Raw genomic sequence first — 24,771 nt, forward strand, 5'->3', positions numbered from 1 at the left:
GTTGGCCTGCCTCGCTAGGTTGGGGAAGTTCTCCTGGATAATATCCTGCAGAGTGTTTTCCAACTTGGTTCTATTCTCCCCATCACTTTCAGGTACACCAATCAGACGTAGATTTGGTCTTTTCACATAGTCCCATATTTCTTGGAGGCTTTGTTCATTTCTTTTTATTCTTTTTTCTTTAAACTTCCCTTCTCGCTTCATTTCATTCATTTCATCTTCCATCACTGATACCCTTTCCTCCAGTTGATCACATTGGCTCCTGAGGCTTCTGCATTCTTCACGTAGTTCTCAAGCCTTGGCTTTCAGCTCCATCAGCTCCTTTAAGCACTTCTCTGTATTGGGTATTCTAGTTATACATTTGTCTAAATTTTTTTCAAAGTTCTTAACTTCTTTGCCTTTGGTTTGAATTTCCTCCTGTAGCTCGGAGTAGTTTGATCATCTGAAGCCTTCCTCTCTCAACTTGTCAAAGTCATTCTCTGTCCAGCTTTGTTCTGTTGCTGCTGAGGAACTGCGTTCCTTTGGAAGAGGAGAGGTCCTCTGCTTTTTAGAGTTTCCAGTTTTTCTGCTCTGTTTTTTCCCCATCGTTGTGGTTTTATCTACTTTTGGTCTTTGATGATGATGATGTACGGATGGGTTTTTGGTGTAGATGTCCTTTCTGTTTGTTAGTTTTCCTTCTAACAGACAGGACCCTCAGCTGCAGGTCTGTTGGAGTTTGCTAGAGGTCCACTCCAGACTCTGTTTGCCTGGGTGACAGCAGTGGTGGCTGCAGAACAGCAGATTTTCATGAACCACGAATGCTGCCGTCTGATCGTTCCTCTGGAAGTTTTGTCTCAGAGGAGCACCCGGCCATGTGAGTCAGTCTGCCCCTAGTGGGGGGTGCCTCCCAGTTAGGCTGCTCAGGGGTCAGGGGTCAGGGACCCACTTGAGGAGGCAGTTTGCCCATTCTCAGAACTCCAGCTGTGTGTTGGGAGAACCACTGCTCTCTTCAAAGCTGTCATACAGGGACGTTGAAGTCTGCAGAGGTTACTGCTGTTTTTTTGTTTGTCTGTGCCATGCCCCCAGAGGTGGAGCCTACAGACGCAGGCAAGCCTCCTTGAGCTGTAGTGGCCTCCACCAAGTTCGAGCTTCCTGGCTGCTTTGTCTACCTAAGCAAGCCTGGGCAATGGCGGGCGCCCCTCCCCCAGCCTCGCTGCCACCTTGCAGTTTGATCTCAACTGCTGTGCTAGCAATCAGTGAGACTCTGGGGGGGTAGGACCCTCTGAGCCAGGTGCAGGATATAATCTCCTGGTGCGCCGTTTTTTAAGCCTGTCGGAAAAGTGCAGTATTAGGGTGTGAGTGACCTGATTTTCCAGGTGCCATCTGTCACCCCTTTCTTTGACTAGAAAAGGGAACTCCCTGACCCCTTGCACTTCCCAAGTGAGGCAATGCCTCGCCCTGCTTTGGTTCGTGCACGGTGCGCTGTACCCACTGTCTTGCACCCACTGTCTGGCACTCACTAGTGAGATGAACTCGGTACCTCAGATGGAAATGCAGAAATCACCCATCTTCTGCGTCGCTCACACTGGGTGCTGTAGACCGGAGCTCTTCCTATTCGACCATCTTGGGTGACCCCCCAAATTAACAACTTTCTATAAACTACTGCATACCACTATGAATTAGTTAACCCATACTGGAAAATAGATATCATTGTTTATTAATGTTAAATGAATGTATACCATCCTATGACTTGTCAGTCTCATATTGTGTTATTTCTTTAGAGAAATCAGAAGAATGTTCATGGCAAAAAGTGAAAATAAAAACCAAAACAGGCTGGGCATGGTGGCTGACACCTGTAATCCCAGCACTTTCGGAGGCCGAAGTGGGCAGATCATGAGGTCAGGAGATCGAGACCATCCTGGCTAACACGGTGAAACCCTGTCTGTACTAAAAATACAAAAAATTAGCCAGGCATGGTGGCAGGCACCTGTAGTCCCAGCTATTCAGGAGGCTGAGGCAGGAGAATGGCGTGAACCTGGGAGGCGGAACTTGTAGTGAGCTGAGATTGCGCCACTACACTCCAGCCTGGGCGACAGAGTGAGACTCAGTCTCAAAAAACAAAAACAAACAAAAAACGAACAAACAAGAGCCAAAAAACAAAAGGGGGAATGGAAAGTGACTCAAATGTATATCAATTATAAAATGTATAAATGAATTGTGTTGGATAAATGAATTGTGTGATAACACAAAACTGAAACGCAATGGAAATAAAATAAATAAATCATAGGTACAGATATCAACATATATGAATAAAGAAACAATTTTGAACAATTTTTTTTCCAAAAGAATCCCTATAGTATAGGGCCATTTATATAAATGTTAAAGCAGTCAACACTAAGTAATATATTATTAGCAATAGACACCTAGGAGATAAAACCATCAGAAAAAGCAATGGATAGAATAAGATAAAATTCAGAATATTGATATCTCTAGTGAGAAGGAAAGGAATGTAATTGAAGGTGAGCACAGAGGGTTGGTAATGTTCTAGTTCTCAAGTGGTGACCAAGTGAGTCTTCATTTCATTACAATTCTCTGAAATGTATATAGAGTAAATGTTCTTTGATGTATGAGCTTTCAAATAAAATGTTTAAGAATAAAACACATGAAAAATAATAATATAACAGATATAGGATAAAAGCTACAGCAATTTAAATTCCAGAAAATCATCTCTCATACATAAAACAAACTGGATTTCAGTCACATCATTCATTATGGATGTATCAAAATATTTCAAAGAATATATTCCAAATAAGTGAAACATTTATCAAAGGGTTTTAAAAAATAACTGATAAAACTTTACAATTACAACAATTTTCTAAATTTTTCACATTGTTTTCTATCACAATAACTTTTAAGTCATTCTAAGGTAGACATTGGTCTTACAGTGAAAACACACACACACTATATAATATTTATCAGAAATAAGAGAAAGTTTTAAAATCTCAGGATAAAATATTCTTTTTATATACATTTTTAGTATTTGGACACTGACAAAACATATAAAGAAGTCACAAAGTAGGAGAAATGGCATTTTTGTTTTAATATGATCCTATAAAAATAATGTCGAGATACAGCTTATGTAAACAAAAATGTTAATTGTACTCAACTGTTGTTGTTTAATGGCAGAGCATTTTAAATCCAAGTTCGCAGTTGGTAATTGTTTTTATGCAATGTCAACTGACTTAAATTAACATCAGAATTACATAGTATATACCCAAAAATTAGATAAGAATTGACTATCTTTTTGAGGTGAAATGTTTTGCATGAAAATCACAACAGTAAAATCTGTGGAAATGTTACATTTCAATGGTTTTTTTTTTAAAGTTTAAGCTTTTATTTTTAATTATTAGAGAATTGTTCAGAAGGGAATAAAGTTATTACAATTAATTCTTTAAAGAGCATATTTTGCTTAGCAGTTGACAAAAATATGTAGATGTAGAACGTTAACTTGCAGGCAATTGGAAAAATATTGATTTTAATAATATGTCATTTCTAATGATAAGAAAATCACATTAAATTACCACATTGTATTATACAAGATTAGCAGGCATAGTATGTAAAAAAATGACTACATGACAATTTTCAATATAATAAGTAATCTATTTCTGACCTTATTTCTCATCAGAGATTGAGAATTCTCTAGGGAAAACTCATCAGATCGGTTAGTTGCATGAGTGCTCTGGACATTAATGAGCATTTATGGTCCATTGAAAGTATAATTGGTTGGGCGCTGTGGCTCATGCCTGTAATCCCAACACTTTGGAAGGCCAAGGCAGGCAGATCACGAGGTCAAGACATGGAGACCATCCTGGCCAACATGGTGAAACCCCTTCTGTACTAAAAATACAAAAATTAGCTGGGCATGGAGGCACGCACCTGCAGTCCCAGCTACTTGGGAGGCTGAGGCAGGAGAATTGCTTGAACCCGGGAGGCAGAGGGTACAGTAAGCCGAGATCGCGCCTCTGTACTCCAGCCTGGTGACAGAGCAAGACTCCGTCTCAAAAAAAAAAAGAAAAAAGAAAAAGTAAAGAAAGTATAACTGTTATTAGATAAAAAAAATAAGGAAAGGGGAACAAGGTTTTTCTACATTATAAAAGTAAATAAGAGCTGGATGTGGTAGCTAACACCTGTATCCAGCACTTTAGTAGGCCAAGACAGGAGGATCTCTTGAGCCCAGGAATTCAGGCCAGCCTGGGCAACATATAGAGCCCCTTATAATCCCAACTGTTAATATTTAGGAGGCTGAGTTAAGGGGATCAGTTGAACCCAGGAGTTTGAGGCTTCAGTGAGTTATGACTGTGCCACTGCACTCCGGCCTGGGTGACAGAGAGAGACTCTGTCTCAAAAAAAAAAAAGTAAATAATATTTAACATCAAATTTATTCATCTTTTCCTCTACTTCAAGAATACATTCAGCCTTCATCTTAACTATTGATATTTTTCAATCACAAACAGAAATCCAAGTACATTAATATTATTATAGTGGTAATACATTTATGTATATAACATTTTGTCTCCAAGGAAATTAAACTTATTTTTTAACCTACACTCTTGCTTTAAAAAAGAAAACACAAAAAGTACAAAACAATAACTTTTAAGGAGGAATGTAAAAATTCCTGCATACGGCATCTTTGTCTGAAGTGAAGACGCAGTTTCAATTTACAAAATAATCCATGTATGTTACCATGTCCCTGAATATACCTCCTCCATTACTGCTAGATCCCAACATTTCTGGATTTGTTAATGGTGATACATTGGTGCTTCAGGCTCTCATTGTATTTTTTCAGATGAAAATTCAATATTAATTATTTTTCTTGCCAACACAGTGCTGATTTTTTCTTGAAACTCCTAAATGGAGATAAAGGTAAATGAATGTTGAATAAAATTGAGAAGGAGGCACAAAGAATCTTTTTCTTCTTCTGAATCCAGTCAGGTTTCTTACTTCACGGAGAGTGAACATGCATCTGCAGGATATACTTCACTAAGTGACACAAAAAATATTAACTGCTATTTCTAGCCTACATATAGTGAGGGGATGTAATTTCAAGGGCATTTTCCATAGAAATGATAATAGAGTTTTCAGATGAGTAAAATATGTGGGTGGCAATATCATGGCTGGAGTTTCGGTAATTGGGAAATCACAGAGAATTATTGAAAATCTATCTCTGGATAAAAAGAAAATACAGACAGCTGAATCTGAAAGAGAGAAAGAGAGGATTTATCTCAATTATGCGAATGGAATACAAGGAAAATCTTTGTACTTTAAAAAATCTCAATATAATGCTACATGCAAAGCATTTATTTTGGTACAAATAAATATAAATTTTTATAAATTATTTGAATAGATTTTTCAATAGTAAACATTGAAACAAATGCATGTAAGCAATGTATGGATATCTCTTTAGCATGCATGTCTGTGGCAAGCAGCTACTATGGCCCTTTCCCAAATGTTATGATTTCCTAAAATATGTAGTGCTGATGAGAAAGCCTCCAGGGAGTGCTGAGCAGATACTTCAGATTTGGGTCATAGTTTTTTTTCCCCTGAACTTCCAGGACTAGAATAACAGATTCCAACACATCATCCAACTCATTGATCAGCAATTAAAATATAGATTGAATCAGTTCTGTTGGTCTATAGCTAACTACCCTGACAACTAAACAGTGGGAGTTGAAGAAATGCAGCATTGTTATTAATGTTATTATTGTTTTCACTGCAATATATCATAGTTACATCTGCTTAAAATAGCAGGGGAAAATATTAGCCATCTTTAATAGGATTGACAATGCTGCAAATAGGAAATTAGTTAACTAGGTTTCAAGGAGAAATATTAACAATCACTTGTAACTGTTGTAAACAAAGATACTTGGGAAATCTAAAGTAGTGAAACATCATTTCCATGCAAAAGAAACAAAAAGACGAGCCTACTTGTCCTTTAGAGTGCAGGAAATAAGCTATATCAATACCATTCTTTTTTTCTCAACAGATTCACTCTGTCTGCCAGGCTGGAGGGCAATGGCACAATCACGGCTACCACAGCCTAGACCTCCCAGGCTCTACTGCCCTTCTCACTCAGCTGGGACTACAGACATGTATCACTGTGCCTGGCTGATTAAAAAAAATCTATCGGCCGGGCGCCGTGGCTCACGCCTGTAATCCCAGCACTTTGGGAGGTCGAGGCGAGCGGATCACAAGGTCAGGAGATCAAGACCATCCTGGTCTAACTTGGTGAAACCCCGTCTCTACTAAAAATACAAAAAATTAGCCAGGCGTGGTGGCGGGCACCTGTGGTCCCAGCTACTTGGGAGGCTGAGGCAGGAGAATGGTGTGAACCCGGGAGGCAGACCTTGCAGTGAGTGGAGATCGTGCCACTGCACTCCAGTCTGGGCGACAGAGCCAGACTCCGTCTCAAAAAAAAAAAAAAAAAAAAAAAAGGAAAAAAAAATCTATCGTGGAGATGGGGCCTCCCTATGTTTCCTAGGCAGGTTTGGAACTCCTGAAGAGCAGAAAAATATAGATAATTTTCTATGTCCATTCTTCTTCATTTATTCTAAGCCTGAGCTTTTACATACTTTGAAATCTAAGAGTCAATTTTCTTTAATGTACTTTGGAAAGAGGGAGTTATCATATGTGTGCTCTTCAGTCATCCATATTGTCACAGGATCCGTAGGCTGTCACTTTTCCAGCTGGAAACCTCTGTGGCCGATGGCACATTTACCTGAGTTTTGCTCGGGCCTGCTGGGCTTGTTCTGCCAACTTGGCCTGGCATTGTGGTGAGGAGCACCACCAGCCTGAATCCCATGCCTGCCAAAGGTGAGCCAGGCACAGAGCAGTGAGGGGTGTGTGAGTGACCACGAGGCCCAACCCCAGTGCTCAGCCTGGTGTGCGAGCTGCAGCGGGGCAGACAGTTCCAGGCGCCAGCACAGGAGCTGGCTCCATGCGAGGCTGTGGCTGGGCCAGGCATACCACAAGTGGCTTCCACTGCAGGCACCAAGGACCATGGTGGCACCCAGAAGCTTGGAGATGACAGTAACCACAGAGTCCCAAAGAGGGTGTCACAGCCCTGGCTCGAGGATCCCCTAGGTCTGGGATCCCTGAAGGGCCGCAGCTCTTCTCTCCTTCTCATCACCCATAACAACTGAGTAGAAGAAGGACATGTTTCAGCCCTGTTTGTGTTACAGCTCTTTCAGTCCTGTCATTTGGCAGGTCCCAAGTTCTCATCCCATATCCAAGAAGAATGAGGTATGCGGACAACTGGAGGGCGAGCAAGGTGGAGAGGAGCCTCACTGAGTGACAGAACAGCTCTCAGGAGACCCAAAGTGGGTAGCTCCTTTCCTCAGGCAGGTCATCCTGACAAGTGTTCAGCCCTCAGTGGAGAGGATACTCACAGTAACTAACTTCCTACCACAGGCAGGTCATTCTGACGTCTGTCCAGTTCTCAGTGGAGAGGAGGCCTGCAATGGGTAGCTCCTTTCCGTAGGCAGGTCATTCCAAGGAGTGGCCAGCTCTCAGTGGAGAGGAGACCCACAGTGGGTAACTCCTTTCTCCAGGCAGATCATCCCTACATCTGTGTTAGTCTGGCTAGGTCTGGGGTTTTTATGGGCTCAGAGGGGAGGAACTCCATGCTCATTGGTCTGTGGGTGGCCATGAGTGGGACCAGAAAAAGCATCATAAGTTCTCACTCCTGCTGTGGACTCCACTGGAAACTGATAGCCCAAGCCCCAGGCTTCAGGCCATCCCTGGCTTGAAGGTGAGGCTTCACCAGACACCTGCCCCTTCCTGCCCGGGAGTCTGTCTGCCTCATGCCCATCAGCAGGTAGTCCATGGTGCCCAGGCTATTCATTTTGAAGGACTCCTGCAGGCCCATGCTGAGCTGCCATCAGCCACCACTCAGCCTCCCTCTTGTGCTCAGTGCCCAAAGTCTGGAGGGGGGAGAAGTGACAGGGGGCTGGCTTGTCAGTACTGCACTGAGTGCTCACATACCCAGCCAGGTGATGACAAGCATGGGTTTAACCTCAACTTTGCTCCAAAATCAGAGCAGGCACTGGGAGCAGGGAGAGGCCAAGCAGCAGGAGCAAGCACTTCTGAGGCTGAAGGGGCGGGGGGGCCTCCTGGGTCCCCAAGAGTGTGGGTTGCCCTGGTCCATAGCCATGGCTGAGTGGGTGCAGCTGTGCCTGGGACTGTGTGGCTCCTGCCCTGCCAACTTGAAATGGGGTGGGGCTCCTGCCTGTTCCCAGGTCCCCTGGACTCCCTGGAGCCCTGGCCACCCCTTCCCTGCTGCAGCCGGTGTCATTGCAGCAGTTGCAGTGGGCCACTGCTGCCATCAATATCACAATTACTCTTCATATTATCTCTCAGCTTTGTTCAAGGGAGGGATATATCATTACTTTTGCATTCTTTTGGACAACAGACCTTCTTGTGTGAGAGGCTATCTCTGTGTTATTTAGTCTACAATAATAGTATGGCCTAATCAAAAGTGTGCTTTGCTGCTCTAAGTCCTGGTTCCTTCCAATATTTTCTGTAAGGAGTGAGAAGATAAATTTAAGTATTATTGTTGGTTGGCTGAGAAGTGACATTTGCATCTACCACAACAGCGACAATAACAATAACAACAACTATCCACATACAAGCAGACACAAATATGCACACACATTCACTTAGACACACAGACCCTCTGAGAACATTGACAAAACAAAACAAAACCCAAAACTAATGAAATCTAAATCTATTGGATGGAAGAGAAATTTGGTCTAATTTAATCAAAATCTCAAAGTCAGCACAGTTGCCTTGGCCAGGGAGGGGAGAGCATTACATCATCATGCACAGCAGAGCTATTCATGGATGACCTCTTATGTTTCATATTCAGTTCTTGGTCTTATTGTGGACCCACTGGAAAGCCACACATACCTGGAAGATTACTCCATAACTTGGAGCAATAGAAAAATTAAAAGTCAAGCTTATCTTTATTTTTAGGCCATACAATTTACATATATTAATTGTATAATGCAGTGCTGTAAAAGCAAGGAAAAATGTTCTTTCCATCACAGAGGAGAGAAAAATGAACTCTTCCTAAGAGACATGTTTCAAAAATTCCATCTAGGCCTTGAAAAAGGGTTAGAAATTGAGAAGAATATATCATAGGGAAAATGATGAATCAATGCCAAGAGATATGATACAGATGGCACCTTTCAGAAGTATCAAGGCATCTGGAGTAGATGGAATGAAAGTTTAGAGGCAGGGAGTGGTAACAGCACCAATGAGAGATGATGTTGCAGACACAGATTGTGACCTCCTACAAAAATACGTTTTCTCTTTTAATTCTTATAATTGGTATGGTTGAAAAATAAACATTAGCCATAGCTTTAAAATAATTGAGTCAGAGAGTTTGGTATGTTTTTGCAAATGACTCGATGTGAACATAACTACAGTTTTCTTGCTCTTTAAAAATTACTGATCATTAACAATAGGCTCCCATTTTTTACTTATTATTCCTTCATTTGTTCACTTTCTTTAAATTCTCATTTCGAAGAAATGGGGAAACAATTTACTGAGCTGAAGTTAAATTCCATAACAGATGACCTCAAAGGAATTAGTCTTATTACACAAAATTGCTTTGGGTAAAATGGTGCAAAGGTCTCATTCATTTCGATGAGCTGCTGCTTATTAAAAATAAAATGCATTTATAATATAAACAATCTCCTTTTTAACAAGGGATGCTGTTATATTTAAAATTTCAAGAAATTATAACACTTATTTGGAAGTTACATTCACTATTCTTAAACAATCCTAGGTTCTATTTTACTTTAAATTCAAATGTTATTGTGAATATTATTTATGAAATTCTATTTTACATATAGTGAAGAGGCTTGATAAATTAACTGAAAATTACACCACAGATTTTTAGAAACAAATTGTCCTAAGCAGTGTCAAACCAAGGGTGGAGGGGCAGGACCAACAGAACAGTTTTACTCTGCTCGTGGGAAATAAGGGAGTGTGTTTTAGGAACAAAATTTAAAACAGCAATAAAACTGACTAAAATTGGTCTGCATTATATTAACCTCATGCACTGACAATTCCAAATATTGTCAGTGACTAAACATTACTCCCTGAAAATCTTTTGTTGCTCTGTTAATATATTTGCTATGATTACTGCATACACACAAACACACACACACATAATATTAAGTATTTTATATATATATATATATATATAAAGTTCAAGAAGAAGAGAAGAGGAGAAATGGAAGGTAGAGAATACTCAAAGAAATAATGATGGAGAATTTATAAAAATTGAAGAAACCTATTAATCTTCAAATTGTAAAGACCCATAACATACTAAATAGAGAAGATTGTGCAAGGGTTGACACATATAGACAGCATAGTGAAATGTAAGAACATCAAAGACAAAGAGAAATTTCTAAATTTCTAGAGAGATCAAAACAGAATAACTTCAATGGGAAATGTGATTTAAAAATCAGAATTCTCAGTTGCAACAATAACTGCAAGAAAGCATAGATTTACCAATTTTATATTGCATGGAGTAAATTATAAATTTTGTATCCAGAAAGAATAACATTTAAGTGTAAAATAGAAATATTTTTAGTTGTGATACCACACATGGAAAATTTCATGAAAAGGTTTGAATGTTTGACTCTGTTACATAGAGCGTTAAACAGTGAGATTTCTCATACAATTATGCAAAAAACAATACATAAACATATCCATAATGATATTTTCCTAACATTTATTATTTATTATGTGCAAAGGACAGGCAGAACACTTTCATATATATTACATATTTAAACCTCACCACAACCCTATGAGATCAGCATTATTATCATCCCCAATCCACAGACACCCAATTTGGAAATGAAATTCTAGTTTACATCAATATAGATTAGAATGAAAGAGGATGAAGAAAAATAAACTGTTATTTGAAATTTTGTGAAGGTACACACTGGCCTGGTCATAAAATAAGCTATTGTTCAGTTTTAGAAAACAATAAGAATATTAAGGATAAGTAGAGATCACAACTTTTTTTTAAAAAAGTACAGAATAACTTTTAAATCAACAGGAGAAAATTTGATCTGCCACTGGAAATTAGCAAAGGATAAACTCAAGAAAAAAGTGAAAGACAATAGTTTTAAGTTAGGAGAACTATGTCTTAATATCAAGCTGATTGCAGTTATTTTAAATGGGTTAGCCTCATTAGTCGAAAGACAGATATGTGCAAATTGGCAGCCCCTCCCTGAAAAAATTCAGCAATATATTTTCTATATGGCATACTTAAAAATAATGAGGCAGGAATATTGAAAATAAAATAATGGAAAAAGTTATACCATGTATGTATTAACTGGCAAGTACTAGAATAGCAAAATAACATGAGATAAAATCAATTTAAAGTAAAAACTATCAATACAAATTGAATTTGCATACTGCAAATGTAACAGTAGATCAATTCTTATAACAATGACATTATAAGAAAAGCTTAATACAGCCTTGAAATAGACAAAGACAAGAAGTAAAAAAGGAAGAAATAGATAAATCAACAATTGAAGTTATAAATTTTTATGTCGTTGAAAATTGATAAATTAAATTTAGAGAAAACAAAATGAGATATGAATAAAGTAATTAACAATCTTGATATATACAACTTTATACATCATAGAATCTACATTATTTTTAAGCATATGTGTAATATTTGCCCCCTAAAACACATCATATTCTAGCTTCCAAGAGAATCGTCAGTAAGTTCCAAAGAATCAATTTCATGTTTTCTAACCACATATGGGAACTCAGAAATTAATAATCAAACTACTACTAAAAACTCTATCGAAAAACTACAAAACATAACACTGAATACATGAGAAATAGGTAAAAGAGGGGTTAAACCATGGAAGAGAGCGATGAGAGTCAGACTCCGCTTTTGGACAATGGCAAGTTATAAGGAGAATACCAGTCCCTCGTAAATGGGCTTCTGTTTGGGGCAAAATCTCTGTCTTGGGTGAAGGAAACACAAGAAATGATCAAAAATCATGTTACAGAATCTAGGCATAGGATAAACCTTGCACACTGGTTCCCACATAAGAAAGCGGGTTCCGGGAATCACAGCCACATGGTAATCTCAGTATTCCAGACCCTTCTGTTCTCGAGAGGCTCTGAATCCTGGGTCTCATTAGCTGCAAAATCACTTGTGGAGACTTGCTAGAGAACAGGAGTCAACAGGTATCAAATTTCAAAGAGTGAAAATGTGTCCTCTGAATTGATCTGGGAATCAGAGTATTCCTCATAGTGCAAAACCCTCAGTAGACTCACATGTGACAAGTGAGGAAAAGCAAAGGCCAAGGCTACATCAGTGATGCAATATCTATCCTGCAGTCACAAAAGGTAGATTTACACAAGGAAGAAGAAAGAATCAGTGCGCACTGAGGCATATTCACTCTTCTTTATAAGCAATAGCAAAGAGAAAAAAAGGAGAACACTAAATTCAACGAACATTTTTATCTATTATTAATTTGCCCTACAATTTTGCTGTGCTTTCAAGTTTCATGGCAATCAATGAAATAACTCCTTCTTGATTTAGTGCAAGCCAAAGGTGCAGCAGTCCTGCAGCATATGTGCGGAGAGGCTCTTGTTCTTAGATCTCCACTGGTGTCAGGCAAAAGTACCTTTTTCACTTTTCAATTGGTGGCTCCAGCATTAAAGGATAAAGGAAATAAGAATTTTCAGTAAGAGTATCTACGTCGTAAGGCACCATGCAAAATAAAGTGTAGTATTCACTAAATAGTTATTAAAGAAATAAGACCTTTTTTCCTAGAGAGGTAATGAGTAAAGAAGTAATAACTGTGCCAATTATTACAGCCACATAACAACTTAACCCCAAAATTAGCAGTTTAAGACAACAATTTTATTTTGCTCAGAATTTTCTGGGTCAGGGATTTTGAAACAGTTCAGCTAAGTATTCTTGAATTCTTTCATGGAGTTTCAGCCTGATGTTGATTATGATCAAATTATCTAAAGGGTGATTTGGTTTTGTATCCAATCGGGCCTATTCTCAGGGTTGGCAGTTGATGCTGGTTATTGGCTAGGTGTGTTGGCTGATATTTCTACATGTGGCTTCTTCAGGGTGGTAGTACCAGAACAGTAAGAATTGTTACATGGTGGTGGCCTCACCAAAAATAGGTGTCCCAGAGAACCAGGAGAATGCTGCATCACTCTTTATAACCTACTTTCAGAAGTCACATAGTGTCACTTCCATCATCATTTATGGGTCAAAGCAGTCACAGGTCCACCAGATTCAAGGAGGAAAACAAACAAACAAAAAAACCCACTTCTTAATGGTAGGAGATGTGTAGATATTTGATTTTTAGACATGTTTTAAAACTTTCAACATGACTAATACCTTATTTGGCAATAAAGATTATTCTAAATGCAATGTCTACAGACTTAATTCTTAAAATGAAATATAGAGGTGTTAAATGAGTGAATATTCCACTATTAATATGAAAATGTCTAATAGCCAAAGACCACATTTGCTTTTAATTATACTTTTTGCCACACTATAAAATAGGTATGAAATCAAGAGAAATTTTTATTTGATTCAGGGAACACCAGAAAAAATGTGTATACTAAAGTTTCATGTTTTCCTACCTAAAATATGAAGTTTAAACATTTATAGAAAATTAATCATGTAATTACCTGCTATGTAGACTCAGCTTTAAATGATTGTTAATTTTTGCTTAAAAGGTCAACGTACCCCAATAGGAAAATAAATCTAATTAGTCAGTGTGTAAAAATCAATTATCCGTATGAAAATATCTTCAATTATAGTAGTAATTATGGAAAGTTTTTATATCCAAGGCAATGATAAACAATGGAAGAAATACTACATATTAAATAAAAATTCAATATGTGTTACTTTTTAAATGTGACATTTAGAATGTTATTAGTTAAATAATAGAGGTTGACGTAAAATGTCTGCTATCCCAAAGGAAATGCCGAGGGATACCTCCCTGCTACCCGATGCATTGCAAAAGAGGACAGCATGCTCTTTAGTGCTGTTATTTCCTCTATTCTGAAAAAAAAAAAGGAAAACACCTTGGATTGATTCTAGGTGACAATTTCTATTAGTCATTGTTTACAAACTATAAAAGAAAAAAATTACTTACAGATTCATGTAATTTCATTGTATTTGCCATACAAGTTCATCTGTTTATTAAATGCTCTATGAACACACAGAGCTTTCTTTTCATTCATAATTGATTAAATTTGTTATGTAGAGACAGATTATTTCTGAAATTATTACTGGCGTTTCATAAAGCTCTATATGAGCTTTCACATTTCTTTAAAAAAAAATCTATACTTCTTTATGCCAGTTCAGTCTTTAGAGGAAAACAGTAAGGGTTCAAGAGTTATTATTTCTCTCTTGTTTGTCTAAAGACTCCAGGACTTTTTTGAAAATGAATGGAGTCATAAACCATATCTTTGTCCTCACTTTTTAGCATTTCTCCCTCAATATCTAATATGCCTTGAAGTGAAGATGCTACTTCTGTAAACAGAATATGGAATTCTTTTGTGAGTAGTGTTTTTGTTCTGTGTAGTACTAGTGATAGAAACACTTGGTTTGAAGCCAAAAGATACTATTTTAGGCTTAGTATAATTTTCCAGCTGTTGTTGAGGAAAGCATGTTATACTTCCCCACCCATTACACTGACATACTCATCTATACATTTATATTTTGCTGCTTTTTCAAATCAGTGATGCAGCTGCCACAATATGCCTCCTCCTTCCAGCAGGTGGTAGATTATTCTCTGTATAAAATGACATCATTCCCTATCTTGCAGAAAACATGCCCTCTGAGCTGAGGAAAGGGCAGAACCACTGTGAAAAACAAAATTTAGAGGAATTTATCACATTGTATTTAGTGAAACCATATTATATATTTTAGAGAATTAACAACTAAAGGCAATACAATCAAATTATTAATGGCATTTGAGGAAGAAACAGTAAAATATAAACAAAGATTTCAATAATTTAAGTAGGAGTAACACTTTGCCTTCTTTAGAATCAACACTAAGGGAAACATAATTAGTTTGTGTGGTCCTACTGCTATTCTACTTCTTCCCCGACAGAAAGACAAACACTTATGTTATACTTAAGATAATTTCTGAGCTTATGAGGCTATATTTAGCTGACGATTTGGTTATATGCTTTACTAAGCAATACCATAACAAACATTTTCATTACAGCTACAATGGCTCAAAACATTTTTGCTCCCAAACAGAAACCTATTTAATAGTCAATAAAAAGGGCTTTTGGCCGACATTCAATTTTAAAATGAAAAAGGCGTATTTCATATTTGTTTTCTAATGAAGATAGAGTAGGAAATGATGTATAAAAAACACAGAACCAATTGGGCTATCCAGTAGTTTACTTTAGAGATGAGAGTCTATAAAAGAGCAGGTGATACCATAATATTTACCATTTTTAATAGATATTTTAAATTATCTGACATAGATATTCAGCATATTTTTCATTATCTTTGAAGGAAATAAAAATATTTTACACCAAAATATATTTTTTTGAAATATTTTAAAATGGCTCCCTCTTAGTCATCCTGACAGAAGTAGCTTTGGAAAGGTGTCTTAAGCGGGAAAATTGTGTATCTATAAAGATTCTCCATTAATCCATCCATACCCCCTCCCCTTTCTATCTCTTTCCTCAGACCCAGGAGAGATTGAGAGTATCACACTTTTTAAAGTCTGAAAAGAAACATTTACCATCTAGTCTCTCTGAGGGAGGTTTCATCCAAGTAACAAAGCCACCTTTGCTAGCCAAGCTTCTCTCTTTCTCTCTCAACCTGTCTTGCCACTAAACCCGATTTACCTTTTTCTGGCCATACTCTGAGTCTGCATTTTTTACTGTGGCCTCAGGATGATACATAAGTTCCTGTAATTCATTGGGAAGTTGGGTTTTCATTCTGACGGCTCCTGTGTATTCTTGTTAAATAAATTTGTATGCCTTTTTTTCCTATTAATCAATCTGCCTTGTGTCAGTGATTTTCAGAAAACCTTTAAGGGGCCAAGAGCCCATGACCCCCACATATTGTACATATTTTATGCACAAATATACATAAACAAAACCATGTTGATGTACACGAAACAGTATTTTCCTTTCTACGTATGTTCATTACTTAGTTATTGTAAACCAGAAAGTATCTAGGATAGGTCTCTGTCAATTTAGAAGTTTATTTTGCCAAGGTTTAGGATATGCCTGGAAGAAAAGAACACAGAATCACAGAAACAGTCTGTGGTCTGTGCTTTTCTCCAAAGAAGAACTTCAGGGTTTGAATATTTAAAGATGAAAAGTGGACTGGAGGGAAAGAGGTGAAACTATCTTTGCAAAAATTATAAGAGAAAATTATGACAGGAAAAGAGACCTGACCTACCTGACTCCCTGTTGATTCTAACTTCCAGGCTGTCCTGGTTCATTCCTGAGAGTAGGCCAAACTAACTGTGGGAGGAACTAATTTTGCCATTGAAAGTATTGGCAAAAACTACAATTACCTTTGCACCAACCTAATAGTTTACAGTTTAACTTTGAAACAAAGACAATAACAACCCGTTCCCAAAATGAACCCCCTTCCTGCTTGGGGACTAGACTGCCTTTGCAGAAGTAATAAATTAGCCACAAGTTGAGAAATTATGGTTTAGAAGTCATGCAACTGGAGGCTACAAGATTCTGAATGTCCCCAAATTGTTCCTGGGGATAAACTCATTATTGTAAAACTTGAGATCAGAGCTTGAGATGTTTTGTAGACACTGTACTTGATGAATCAGCTGGCACCACCCAGATGGATAAACTGGGTCAGCTGGTGTTGTGCCCCCTTCTCCACCCGGGGAACTGACTCAGTGCAAGACATCTTTGACATCCTGGAAGTTCATCTTAGACCCAACCTATCAGCACTCACCACTTTCCAACCCCCTCCCCACCAAATTATCCTTAAAAATCTGCATCCCTGAGTTTTTGGGGCAACTGATTTGAGTAATATTAAAATTCTAGTCTGCTGTACAGCCAGCTCTGCATGAATTAAACTCTTTCTCTATTGCAATCCCCCTGTCTTGATAAATCTACTCTGTCTAGGCAGCCGGCAAGGAAAACCAGTCGGGAGGTTACAGAGGGAGGATATGGTAATCCACATATTTCAAGGGAAAAGGAGCAGGTAGGGGAATAGTCAGTTATGTATTCATCTCACACATTTTAGATAAGATAAGGTGAACATAGAGTAGCTACCTTTGGAGATGTTTAACCTTTTATTTGTACCTATCTGCCTAGAAACAAAAGAAAAGGCAGTTTCTTGCATGACTCAGCTTTCAGCTTAATTATTTTCTTTTGGCATAAGGAATCGGGGCCCCGAGTTTTTATTTTTCACTCACATTTCCTTTAAATGTCATAAAAGAATACAGTAAGGAATCAATAGTTCTAATCTCTACTTTGTTAATGTTTATCAGTTCACCTTTTTTGTAAGGGAAAAATATGTTGTATCATTTATGTGGGTTATAGAAGAAGCTGGACTTTAAACACATTGAGTAATTATAGCTTGTATATATTACTTCATAGACAATAAAGTATACCTGGGTTATGAAGAAACTTAAAGTTTTGAGGTGAAAGAGATAAGTTCAATTCATCCTACAAATTAAATGTCTGTGTCAATAAGTAGCTTGGGAAAGGATTGGCAAGCCCTCTAAAGCAAAGAAACAAATTCTTCATTGTGAAGGACTACCTATTACCAGAGTGGATAGTGTGGTTTGTGCTAGAAAGCTATTGACTTATTTATTATATCCTTCCTGGAAGACAATACAAGGTGTCATGAGGAAAGTGTTTCCAATATTGAATACTTTTCTGTCCTAACAAGATGAGCCCAAGAAGGTGGAGATAATAGATGGCAGTTATGTACTGTAGGGAGAAACCTTTTTTAATGACTTAGCACAAAGTAGTCCCCAGTGAATCTCTTAAATGAACACAGAACGAAGAAGCTATGTACCACATTTTTAGAAAATAAAAAAGTAACACCTCTCTCTGCTAAGCCAATAATTAGCATGTGAAGTCAATGTTTATATTGCTTTCAAACTTCCAGAAATGCTGTGGAAAGATTAAGCTCAGAATTAGATAACATTAGGTAGCAAATTGATAACAGATACTGTATGTTTTTAGAAGTGATGCTTACGTTGTGTGCAGAAATGTTTAAAAATGTTTTTACATTATAAATTTTATTCTAGTAGCTAATGTAACATAGTCATACAAAAATAAGAATTATAAGAACCTTCCATGATTCTACCAACCAGATATAACCCTTATTATCACAGTAGCATATATCCTTCCAGTCTTTTTTCTGAACATATGTTGCTGGAATCTCAAATTATTGGGATCCATAACATTTTATATTTTTCCCCAATAATGCAATAAGTAGATAATTTAAACAAACCCAACTCTCATCCCTACTTATACACAACTCACATACTTCTTTGTTGCTGAATAGCACTTCCAACATTAGCATTTTGGACTGATTTTATACTTTTCAGGTACCTTTAGTTACTAGACTGTTATAACTGAGAAATAATTATTTGAATTCAATATTGATCCAAAGCTTTGGTATTTGTCTTTCAACATAGGCAGATCAATGACTCCAGTCCCTTAGTGTAGAGAAAGGTCAGTCTTGTACTGAAAAGCTTCTTAATTTTTCCTTTTCTATTTGTTCCTCAGGGTTTGTCACCATGGAGTGATAAAGGTGTCAGGTCCCAATTGTCAGTTCATTGTTGGCTATGTGGATTTAGAATACATGGTACTTAGCAATTTTTGAACCTAGCTGTGTGCTTCAGGCACAATTCTGAAACAATAGGACAAGTTTTGCAAAGCTATACATACACAAACACAGCCTTAATTTTTTATAAAAATGGGACTTACTATACAAATTCTTTGTAACTATTTTTAACATGTATTATATCATAACATTGTTCTATATTGAGCACCATTAATAAAACTTTCATCTTTTCTACATTACAATGATAACACATACTTCTCTTAACAACTGAAATGACATACAAATATTCCTTGATTTACAATGAGGTTATATCTAGATAAACCGGTTGTATGTTGAAAATATTGTTAAGTCAAAAATGCATTTAATGCACCTAACCTTTAAAACATCATAGGGCAGCCTAGCCTACCTTAAATGTGCCCAGAACACTTACATTAGCCTACAGGTGGGCAAAGTCATCTAACACAAAATCCCTTTTACAATATCTCTTGTAATTTATTGAATACTGTACTGGAAGTTGTAAACAGAATGGTCGTTTCAGTTGTTTACCCTTGTGATTGCACAGCTGACTGGGAGCTGTAGCTCACTGCTGCTGCCCGGCATCCTGGGACTGTATCCTGCAGATAGTGAGAGAAGAGAGCAGCATTCAAAGTATGATTTCTACTAAATATGTACTGCTTTCACATCATCATAAAGTTAAACAATTGTATGTCGAACCATAGTAAGTCAGGGACCATCTGTATTGCAAAATGCATAAAAGCCATGCTAGTTATCGTTCTCTACTTCTCTTTCTCGTCTCATTGAGATAACCAATGCTAATAGCCTAAAATGCTCACTTTCAATCCTTTTTTGTTGTTCATGAATATATATATACAAGCATATATATTTACATATATTATGTCCACTATTTTCTTTGTTATTAAAGTAGAATCATATGATATACACACACTTTTGCAACTTTCTTTTCCCCTGAAAAAGTGACTCCCCATCAGTTGGAAGAGAAAGATTTAACAGCTTTCCAAAACAATTGTCTATAAATACAGATACATGTAGACAAATACAATTTTATTTAAATTAGGTTTTTTTTCATGGATGCACCCGTTTCCTTCCCTCTCTTCTCTCAGGCAGCCTGTGCCAAACAAAACAAAACAAAACCCTCAGGTATATAAATCTTTTCTTTTTTCACATAATCTTCCATACGTTTTTTCCCTCTTTCACTCACACACCTGCATAAGTGTATAAAATACAGCAATTGATAACTCGAAACACTCTTTTCTGCATATTACCTTTAAAAAAATCAACAGTAAGTCTTCGAATGGTGATTGAAAAGACTCAGTTCAAATATACAGCTTCTCCTCAGATCCTTGGGGCCATACCAAGATGGAACACATTTATGGGGCCAATATAAATCTTTCTCCAAGGTGTCCATTAACCCTCGGATCTCTGAAGAGTAAACAATCAGCAGACTCAATTCAGACTCTGCTCCAAGGCTTTCCAGATTGTCCCCTAAAGCCTCCAGGTTACCAAGATCTTGTATTTCTCAAACAGTGTTTCTCAAACATTTGCTTCAAATCCCTTTATATTCTTGTTATTCAGGACCAAAATACTTTTATTTTTGTGGGCAATATCTCTGAATATTGATCACATTAGATATGAAAACTAAGAAACTTTGAAAATATTTGTTCACATTTAAAACAAAAATAATAAATGTATTACATGTAAACATACTACATTTTGAAAAATATTAAGTAAATTAATGCATAATAAGACTATATGCTATACACAGGTGTTGAATGTGGCTATGGAAAGTTTTATAAAAATGACAGATGAATAACAACTCCTTTTCTGTTCATACACCTACATTAACTTTTTTTTTAAATGTAAAGGTGTATTCTGTATTACAATTATACCTGGATAGAAAACATCAGCCTTGACTATTATGGAAAGAAAATAGAGATGACTAAGACTCCAAATATTTGATGAACTACCTGTTGTCATCAAAACGTTCTGAGAGAAATATAAAGTTGTCCCATCACAAGCACATACATGCTATGCATTACAACAGGACCTGTGTTGCAAACTCTTTGTGGCCTCTCCTCAGACATACGTTCATAAATTAGATGGTTCTGGCTCCTTTACATGTGTTTCACTTAGAAAACTTGCCACTTCTTTTTGAAGAGTACCTAACAACTATGAACCTATCTACTCCCTCACTGGAAGCTTCTTCCCATAGTAAAAAAGGTGATTTGTTTCCTTAGCTTTGACTCATGTTAACTCTGTGACCATCTACCTTTGAGTGAAGGCTGGAGAGAATGAGTAAGTGAGTGAGTGAGTGAGTGTTTGTGTGTGTGTTTTATAGGGAGATTGCTGGCAAGGAGCTCCTCCTAGAGGTTAGGGAATGCATCTCCCAGTATGTGAAGTTACAATTGTTTTAAGAAGCTAAATACAATGTCAAGTGTGCATATGCTCTGTTAGTATAGATGTCTATATAGGAAACCAAATTTTTTTTCTATGTGTGTAAAAATTTTGTCTTCAGAAGTTGTGTCTTCAAACATTTGGGGTCTGTAAGAAAGTCACAGTAAATAAAAGTCATCTTGATCAACTGTGCCACTTTATAAGTAAGAAAAATAATAACAATCATTTGAAATCTATTGGCTATCAGAATTTTTGAAATCTTGGACATATATCCCCCAAGCACAATGTTCCACCTTTGCATTTTCAGTGGCGAAAAATTTTAAATTGAAGTTTCTTAACTAGAACTTATGACAGAGATATTTAATAAATAAATTAAGATTTAAAGAATTCTTACAAAGACAGTATAGAGAGTTCCAGTATATCTCATGCTCAGTTTCTCCTATTAACAACTGAAATTAAAATAGTACATTTGTCATAGTTATTGAACCAATATTGATACAATGTTATTAACTAAAGTTCATTTTAGATTACTTTTTTAGATTCCCTTGGTTTTCCTGGTTTTTTTTTCATATAAATTATTTATTAACAGACAAGGCCCACATGCCAATTTCTTCTTGGACACACCCACAGCAGGGCCACCGCAGCCAGTGGTCTTGGCGTGCTTGCCTCAGACATGAAGGCCCCAGAAGTGGCACAGCCCTCTATGGGACTGAATCTTCTTCAGTCACTCCAGATCTTCACGGACCTTGTTTTCCAGACCATTGGCCAGGACCTGGCTATATTTTCCATCCTTTACATCTGTCTGTTTAAGGACCAGTCTGGGATCTTGTACTGGTGTAGATTTTGTATAATGGTGATCACAGGTTCCACCTCATCCTCAGTGAGTTCTCCTGCCCTCTTGGTGATGTCAATGTCTGCTTTCCTCAACACCATGTGAGCATATCTTCAACCCACACCCTTAATGGCAGTGATGACAAAGGCTATTTTCCACCGCCCATTGATGTTAGTGTTGAGTACTCGCAAAATATGCTGGAACTTCTCAAGGATCACTACGGATATGGCAGAAACACAAGTGGAGGTGTGGAGGCCACCTGTGGAATAGCTAAATTTTCCTTAACGTCCTGTTTCTGTCCTAAAATCCCATCTAGCATACCACATTACAATTAGTTGTCCTGTGTCCTATGTCTTGTTTGTGATAGTTTCTCAGATGTTCCTTGTTTTTGATGACTAACAGTTTTCAGGGTTACTGCTCAGATATTTGGATATTTGGTAGAATATCCCTTAGCAGAGATTTGTCTGAACGCTCTCTTGTGGTTAGAATACACTAGATGTTCTGGGCAGTACTATAGAGTTTTATTTGGCCTCAGCATAGTAATCACGTCAGAGTTCCTGGCTCATGGCCAAGTTTCCCAAGCGATGGTCTTCAAGTAGAATATGTTTAGCAAAAGGTGATCAGGAAGTTCAGAGTTTCTAAGTGCTCAAGGGTGCTTTAGAACATGTACATTTTCAGGAAGTTTCTGGACCCACATAAATATTGTATTTGTTCCTAGTTCCTAGGAGGCTATTTAATAATATGTATATGGAAGGACAATCACCAAGAAAGTTAACCCAATACCCTACAAAGATAAAGTGGCTTTACTGATAGGATGCACATTCAACCCAATTTGACAGGGACATTTTCAAATTCTAGCTGTTGTCCCATTGTCATTTTTAATAGCCTCTGCTCTTAACTTAAAAATGTTGTAGGTTATATACTACGTTTCATCATGGATTCATTTCCTACTGCTGCTGTAACAAATTGTCACAAACACAATGACAGAACACAGTTTTTTTTTATTGTACAGTTTGGAGATCAGAAGGTAAAAGTCAGGTTTAACAGGCTGAAATCCTGATATATGCAGGACATCAGGAGACTCTGTGGAGAACCCATTCGCTTGCATTTTCTCCCTTCTATTGGCTGTGGCACTCATGCAAGGTAAGATATTTACAGGTTTGAGGTATTAGGGTGTGGAAATCTTTGGAGTATCATTATTCTGATTACCATACACTGTAGTAACAAAGAGCAAGTAAAAAGTTAAAAAAAATCAGTTTTGAGCCATGAAGCATGTGGGTTTTGGGTATGAGACTTAACTCTGAGAATGCATTTAAATGTAACTCATTACCCCTCCATGAATTTTTATCATTCATTTGCTGTTCAGATATAAAAAGATAAATTCTAATAATGTACGATAACTTTTGGTGATAAAATGCTGTGAGAAGGCAAATAGCATAAATTTATGACTGTGTTTGTTTATTAGCTACACCCCCCTCTCCTAACATTGCAATATGGACCAAGCAAAAGCAGGTGAGTTTATGTGGCAAAATCATAAAATTTCCAAACAGAGTTTCTTGAGAGTTTCAAGGTCTCAATATTACGTTATTGGTTTTCTGCCTTACTCATTCTGTGACATCCTAATAAATTAGACAACTTCATAGAGTCATTGCTTAAAGACAGCTTGGTGAATTTGTTTGGAGTGACTAAACAGAGAAAGAGTTGCCTGTAGATGTGGCAGTGCAGACAGTGGTAGTGGACAAACAAGTAATACAGTAAAATGGAATCCTTCTAAACATTTGACTTTTAAAACTAGTAGTTGATTTCTAACACATTGCCAAGGACATTTCTAATAAGTGTAACTCAATTATTTCCATGCACATTTTAGATAAAAATAATTCAGTATCCTTCATGGTTAGATATTTATTCATCCATAGCTGAAGGCTGCTTTAATCTGTGATAGCATAAAAATAGCCACAAATATTTTGACGCTTCTTCTAATGAGAGATGAGGTCTGTGAGTCCTCCCTTGAGTTGGGGCTAGGCTCTGACTGTTTTAAATAATGTAGTATAGTGAAAATGATGCTATAGCGGTTTTGACTGCAGATTTTAAGAGGATGAGCAGCTTCATTCCTTTTGGTGCATTGACCAACCATGTCAAGGTCTGACTGACCTGAGTCCTCCATGCTGCGAGGAAGCCCTAGCTAATATTAAGGTCATATAGAACAAGGGGAAGAGAGAGGGAGAGAGACAGAGAGAGGGAGGGGGGTGGGGAGGAGGGAGGGAGAGAGAGAGAGAGAGAGAGACAGAGAGAGATACCTTGCTAGCTCTCAGCTCTTTCTGTTTACTCCAGACATGCAAGTCATTGCAGTATCCCGGTTGGGATGTTTTTGTGGATCAGAGATGAACTATCTTTGCTGAGCCCAACTCAAATTTCTGAGCCAAAAATTGAAAAAATAAGAAAACGATTGCTGTTCCATACAAAACTTAGATTTCAGTGTGTTATATTTTACAGCAGTCATTAATAACTGCATACTCAAAGTGTACACCTTCATTCTTAAACAACTTGGGGGAAATCTCCCTATTAACTGTTTTCTATCCACCCTTCAAATTTTGGAGTTCCTTCAGTTGGCTCATACATGGTTTGTAATGCCTGGCTGATCTCTTTCAATGGATACTTTGCTTAGAGTATCTGC

At 37.4% G+C, this 24,771-nt stretch overlaps 1 long non-coding RNA gene and 1 pseudogene across 1 annotated transcript in view; both read right to left on the reverse strand.

Moving 5' to 3' along the window:
- Nucleotides 1-19,321: 19,321 nt before the first annotated feature.
- LOC134761619 (uncharacterized) overlaps nucleotides 19,322-24,771 on the reverse strand; it is an 88,216-nt gene continuing 82,766 nt past the window's right edge. The window contains exons 4-5 of the long non-coding RNA XR_010140532.1: nucleotides 20,137-20,293; nucleotides 19,322-19,467 (exon numbers count right to left, since the gene is read on the reverse strand). This is a non-coding gene — a long non-coding RNA (uncharacterized LOC134761619). The remainder of the gene's footprint in view (nucleotides 19,468-20,136; nucleotides 20,294-24,771) is intronic.
- Nucleotides 21,801-24,261, reverse strand: LOC129059832 (small ribosomal subunit protein uS13-like; annotated as a pseudogene).

The sequence above is a fragment of the Pongo abelii genome, chromosome 5 (genome assembly GCF_028885655.2).
Source record: "Pongo abelii isolate AG06213 chromosome 5, NHGRI_mPonAbe1-v2.0_pri, whole genome shotgun sequence".
NCBI lineage: Eukaryota > Metazoa > Chordata > Mammalia > Primates > Hominidae > Pongo > Pongo abelii.